General features: G+C 40.6%; 1 pseudogene; it reads right to left on the minus strand.

Annotated features, from left to right (window-relative positions):
* Nucleotides 1–1,541: 1,541 nt before the first annotated feature.
* On the minus strand, nucleotides 1,542–6,271 carry LOC137502798 (uncharacterized; annotated as a pseudogene).
* Nucleotides 6,272–6,543: the final 272 nt, after the last annotated feature.

Here is a 6,543-nt window from a genome sequence, read left to right on the forward strand (position 1 = left end):
ATGACTACTCTTCAACGGAACCTACGACTGTTTTGTATAATTTGAGATTTTAATGAGATTTTTTACCCTGAGAACCGAATGTATACCTCCGACCATCGTACTTATTCATGCGAGAGACCCCCGTTTACATGATGGTTATCTTAGTTTTGGGTCATTTTGCAGCCGAGGTATGATATTATGATCGCCCAACGAAAGTTATATGAGTAGACAGATGCCTATGACAGGAGAGTCGATGGTTGGAAAGGTGTACATATAGCACAGGTTTTTTCTTGCCTCTCATATGTGACTCGTCCCCTGTACCCCTCTGTGGTTACGAAGGATGGAATTCGCTGTTTTAACTGAATTTTTATTTGTCAGATACCATTAGGGACTGGGAGACGGTAGAGCTGAGACCATGATTCATCATAAATGTCTTTAACATTACCGTATTTCGTGAAATAATTCCTGATTTTTTCGTTCGGCAATTCCGGAGGAATATTAAACAGACGAACTCTAGTCACCTCAATTCCAGCTGTTTCAATTACTACCGGTACTGTCTCTCCACTAAAAAGTGTGAGCGTGCAACCTGTTCCATAATGGTTGATGAAATTACCTTTATATATACTGCATTATCCCGGGCATCCAGTTGGAGAGCTGCTAGCTGGTCGATGTTTACTTGCAGTGTTTCTGAAACCCAGGCGTGTATTTCCCCTGCTATTGGCCTTGTATAATTCCGCTGTAAACTGCATTTCAGTGTATTTTTACGAATGCTTTGCATGATTACTTTCAAACTGAACAAGTTACTAACTCAACACTAATCACAGAGAATATTATCAAGACTTGTTTGTAAAAGTGCACTGATCACTGCGGCGTGCTTGTTGTACGTAAGACAAAACTGGCACGTCTAACTCGCTCCGCTCTCTGCGGACAACTGAAATAACTCGTGAACAGTTTAAGATACTGGCATTATGTCTTCACTTTCGTTAGTGGTATTAAGGAGCTCATAGTTCAACATGCAGTGCTTTCCTAGGCTTTTGACAAAATTTACCGTCACACACGTTTCCAAATGAGAACTGCTGATGATAACTATCAAGCGTACACACGTAGTTACTGGGACGTCGCACAGCTCGCAGCACACGAGAATCGGTCTCGAGAGCGTCGCTCATCACCCCTGTTGTAAGAATTGGAGCAAAATCAGGCATTTATATTACACATTCCACTCATGTGTAATGGGGGTGGCATATGCAGCAAAGCACATCTTCCCCGACTCAAGTTCGAATAATGCACGCCTCCAGTATCCAAGTAGGTGGACATCCTGTCTACAGTTATTCACAAATGATGCAGGGTTATTCAGCTAAGATGTCCACCCGAAATATGTCGTGAACAGTTTAAGATACTGACATTCGTTTTTCACTTTCGTCAATGGTATTAAGAGGTTCATAGTTGCACATGCAGTACTTTTCCTGGCTTTTGACAAAATGTATTGGCTCACACGTTTTCATATGAGAACGTTATTTCACGCAATAACTGCCAATGATATACTATCAAGTTTACAGCCGTAGTTACTGGTACGCCGCACAGCTCGCACTACAGGAGGATCGGACTCGAGATTCTCGTGAGAGCCTCGAGATCTGCGACGTCATTCTCGAGAGTCTCGAGCGAGAGCGTTGCCCATCACTAGCTAAAATGCCAAATGCATTTCCACGCGCCTTGCCCTGGATAAACGATAATTAAAGACTCTCTCTTGTACTGTTAGTCCTCTGTGTGGAAATGGTTTCAAGCAATATGGTGTCAGGCAAACGGCATCATCTGCTACACAAAGTCCTCCGTTTGATCAATTAAGAAGATTTTGCTCAAGGGCTATCTTTAACGTAGAGTTCTTAAATACCGTGCTGTCATTGGCTCTGCCATCATGTCCAACATCTATATACCTGAAATAATAGTCCGCATCTAACATGGCAAGCAAAACAATACTGTAAATTCCCTTGTAGTTGAAAAACGATTATGTTGAATTAGGAGGCCGTTTAATTCTAATATGCTTTCCATCCAAAGCACCGCAACAGTGAGGAAAGTTCCATTTATATTCGAATCCTTTTTGAATCTCATTCCACTGGCTTGTTGTGTCAGGTACCTGAAAGTAAAGTATAATATTAATGGATAATTAAAAATTATACACTCAACTAGCCTACTAATTGTAATATTTATTATGAATTTCTTTGCAGACCTACCGTTAGGCATTCAAACCAGAGTGTGAAACATATTTTTAAACAAAAGTCATGTTTACTTGCACTCTCATAATCCTGTGGATAACCATAGGTCTACAAATTATTTCTCTCAATTATTTAATTGAGAAATTATTGTAGGTGTATATTGTTTTCAGGATATACCGCAGCGATCGATGTGTGAAGGTGAACGATATTCAAACAGTGACACTGTGAACGTGGCTGAACAGGGAGCATCACAAGTAGTGGAATCACCTGCACAGTCTGCGTCTACTACACTTTCGTCATCGATAAAGCGTCCATCCACAAACATGGATCTACCACAACGCGCAAAGGAGTTTAAAAGACTGTCAACTAAACGCAAACCGACGAGATTTGAAAGTGCAGTAAATAAATTTCAATCAATAGCAGAATTAACCACTAATGACACAGAGGAACAATATGACAAATTTGCTAAGCATATTGCGTCCCAGATGCGAGAGCTCCCTCTCAGAAGTTTCATTATACTTCTGTACTGGGTTTATACCTAGTAGCTTTTATGGGAAGAAGCGGTGGGCCAAGGGAATGGGGCGTAAAGGCACATTAAGTTTGCCAGATCACAATTTATTACATAAGTGGAAGCCATTGCATTACTTCGATACACAATCTTTCAACAGCACAGGGACATGTTCCATTTCAAACCAATTTACTGAAATAATATAAACACATGTGCCCAGCACAATTTACTAGTTAAAATATTCGCTAGTAACGGGGCATAGCCCGGAAAACATAAAATATCGCCTTCTCACAAACACCAAACTGCAGGGTCTCTCGGTATCCCAGAATTCCAGAATAGTACCAGATGGTTCTGGGTCACGCCAGAATAATCTTAGACACAGCAATGCTGCACGAAAGCATATGCCTCGAAAGTAAACACATTACCACTAGAAATGTAATTACCGTAATATTCGCCCTATTTACCAAAACATTCTGGTACTTTCACATACTCAGTAACTACATTCATTTACACAGATCCTTTAGACTTCTCCCAGAACAGACTTTACGCAACTTTAAATTCACAAACAAACAATTAAAAATGACCCGTCCAAATTCAAGAGTTAACATAGCTAAGCGAAACATAGGTCGCAAGACCATAATATAAATCTAACATCCATACCATATTCAAGAGTGAAGTATACACGGGCCGAGAAGCCTGTTAAAACTTTTCATTAAATGGGGCTTTAAACCTACTCAGCATATACATAGCATAAAGATTGCGATACGCTTCCTCAAACTCCTCATATCGAGCTACACAAGGGGAAAATATCTAAGTCTTACCTCCACGTCTGGTGAGTACTCGGTTCGAGGCTGCGGCAGGACCCCGCCTGCAAGTGTGTAGCGAACAAGCTAGTAAGCCAGAATGACAAGATCAAGCGAGCGCTCACCTACCCAGAGCGGGAAAAGGCACGCGCACGCCAAAGGGGCGCGGTGTTCCTCACCAGAACGTGGAGCTAAGAGGAAAATAGCCAACTTAAGGCGGATAAATACCCCAGGACGGGAAGAAACTTCCCTTTATCCTGAGGCCATAAGAGGATGAGGACCAGACTTTCTTTAAGGAAGAAAAGGGCAATCCAAAGAATACATTATACAATATAACACGTACAAATAAGAACACAAAACACAGCTTGAAAGCACGATAACATACTAAGAACACAGATAAAATAAGACGACATGGGAGGAGAGAAAACGTACTTCACGGTACACTTCAAAGTAAGTTTTAAAACCGCATTACTGAAGAGAGACTCGCATCTTTAAATTTTAATAACAGTGAATCACTATCCCAAAGTGTTTGCCATGATGACGTTGATGACACAAGTCTTTCAAACAGCACTTCCAACAACGAATTCGATCAGATCTATTCTGAACTATCTGATAACACATGCTTGGACGAGGAACAACCTCCACCAGTGGCGTACGCTGGGATTAAGACATGGGCTACCACTAGACTTAGGTTACCACTTTTCGATGGTTGGTTTAGTGAATGTCAAACTTTCAGCGTTTTGAGCTGCAGCCAGTAGCCAACGGAGAAGCCTGCTGTGTTATCAATGCTTCTCGCCAGACTACTGCCCCTGCCTCTGCTACTGCCAATGCTCAACCCCTGATCAGTGGAGATGGTAGCCTAAGGTTCAGCAAATGAAAGTCTGGCTTTGTGGCTAAATGGATAGAACGTCTGCCTTTGGTCCGATGGTCCCGGTTCAGTTTCCAGAATCAACCCCCTCATACTGTTAATCCCCTGGCTTGGGGACTGGGTCTTTATGACATCTTCGCCATTCATTTTATCCCCGTTAGGTCAACACCAAGCCTATACAGATTCCATGCCTCATTATTATTATTATTATTATTATTATTATTATTATTATTATTATTATTATTATTATTATTATTATTATTTTACAGCGATCGTACCCATCGTTCACTGGTTAATTAGCTTCCTCGGGAGATAAGTGGTGGTGTCCAATCCATGATCACGAGTTCGATTCCAACTAACAAAGGAAAACACTAAACCTGAAAGATGGCATTTCATTTTAGCAGATCTATCAATACAACAAAACTATATTGCTATATTGCTAACAGCAACCCTGCAGTCTCTTCCTAAGAGGATGTAGAAGTAAACGGGAGTGATGATCACCCGCACTCTCTTATCCATATCATTAAGAAGTATGAGGTGAGGAAGTATATACGAGGATTAACGCATGGTTGATAGTTAACAGTGGCGATCTGACGGACCAAAGCCTAGCACAGCTATCCTCCGCCGGTCCCCGCTCCTAATCCGATATCCAGCCGCAAGCCGCGTGTGGCGAGTCGACGGGAGAGGGGCGAGATTCTGGGCTGCAATGTCGGTCTCCGAAGCCTTGCTCTCAGAAATATGTGCGACGTTTTTTCTCACTGCTTTCAAGTTTTGTAAATGGAACAAGGTTTCAGATGCTTATATTATAATGTGCTATAGACTTCCATCACTCTCATTTGAGATTTGGTCTTCACTAATAGCCTTGGTAGCCCTCAATATACGCCACTGACCTCCACATGGTTTAGATGTTCTCTTCAAATCATTGGTTGGCATCTGCCCTTTAGATTACGATGCTTAGATGCCAATAAGAACACAAATCGCTGCCCACATTATATTACATATTGCATTTCGTTCCACATATGTCATATTCTCATGTGGAACATTTCATTTATCAACATGTTTTCAATTCTAAATAATATACAATTATTTGTACTGCATATGCTTTTTTTGACAAATAGTTTTACAATACTCTTTCCATTACTATTGTTTAATGTTAGTTGTATGGATTCTAATTCTACTGTACTGAAGATATGAACTTTTAGTTTATGAAATGTAAGGTGTTAATGTTAAACGCAAGCAGCGCAAAATAAATAATATCAGTTAATAAAATATGTTGTACAACTTTAGTTAATACAGTACGTGTAATGATGTTTGTCCATAAAAAGTGAAAATCATAATTAGAAGCAATGCTTAGCGGATGCTATGATTACAATAAAAAATAATTACTGACAGGATATTCTTGTTAAAAATACTGATAACTTAAGGCTGAATAAAAACTTAATGATGCTTACCTTCATAAATTGTTGGAGAACTTAAAAAATAGCAGCAAGAACTTCAAGTAAAAACACAGAGATTGAATTGTGCGACACTCTAAACAACAAAGCCAGATATCTATAACTATCTCCAGTTGCGAGATACCGCAAGGTAATTTCCAGTTTTATTTTACATGGAATCGCCTGTCTTATTTTAGTATCTTGTTTTTAATCAGCGGTTCTACTAATTCCAGCAACTCTTGGAATTTAGGAGGTGACATTCATAAAACATTTCTGTATGTTTGTGGACCCTCTTCTTTTAACTATTGGAAAAGTCTTGAAGATGTTCCTAACTCTTCCCTTCTTTGAATCCAAGGCCTACTCCACCGTTATCTCTCCTTGCGGTGACGAAGCATTTCCAAACAAAGCTCCGTCACAGCCATCCTTAATAACCGCCTAATGTCTCGTTTACGTATACCCACAGGCGACATGCGGACTAAAACTATACTAGACTTAACTAAAGTTGGAGTCTGACAGGTAAGGTTGGAGGGAGGAACACTACACGTGCCATTTCACGATGTTGCCACATTCCAGCATTCCTTTCTACATACTCTTACCAGTTCAGCTTAAGCCACGAAGGAGAGCGGACGCATGAGTAGAGAGCTCGGGAGTGGGAGTAAGGAGTGAGTGCTGAGCGCAGGAAGCTTGTGAGGAGTTTGACAACAATGATTGGAGTAGATCAATACAGGGCGGCTATTGGAGG

Source organism: Anabrus simplex, chromosome 1, assembly GCF_040414725.1.
Source record: "Anabrus simplex isolate iqAnaSimp1 chromosome 1, ASM4041472v1, whole genome shotgun sequence".
NCBI lineage: Eukaryota > Metazoa > Arthropoda > Insecta > Orthoptera > Tettigoniidae > Anabrus > Anabrus simplex.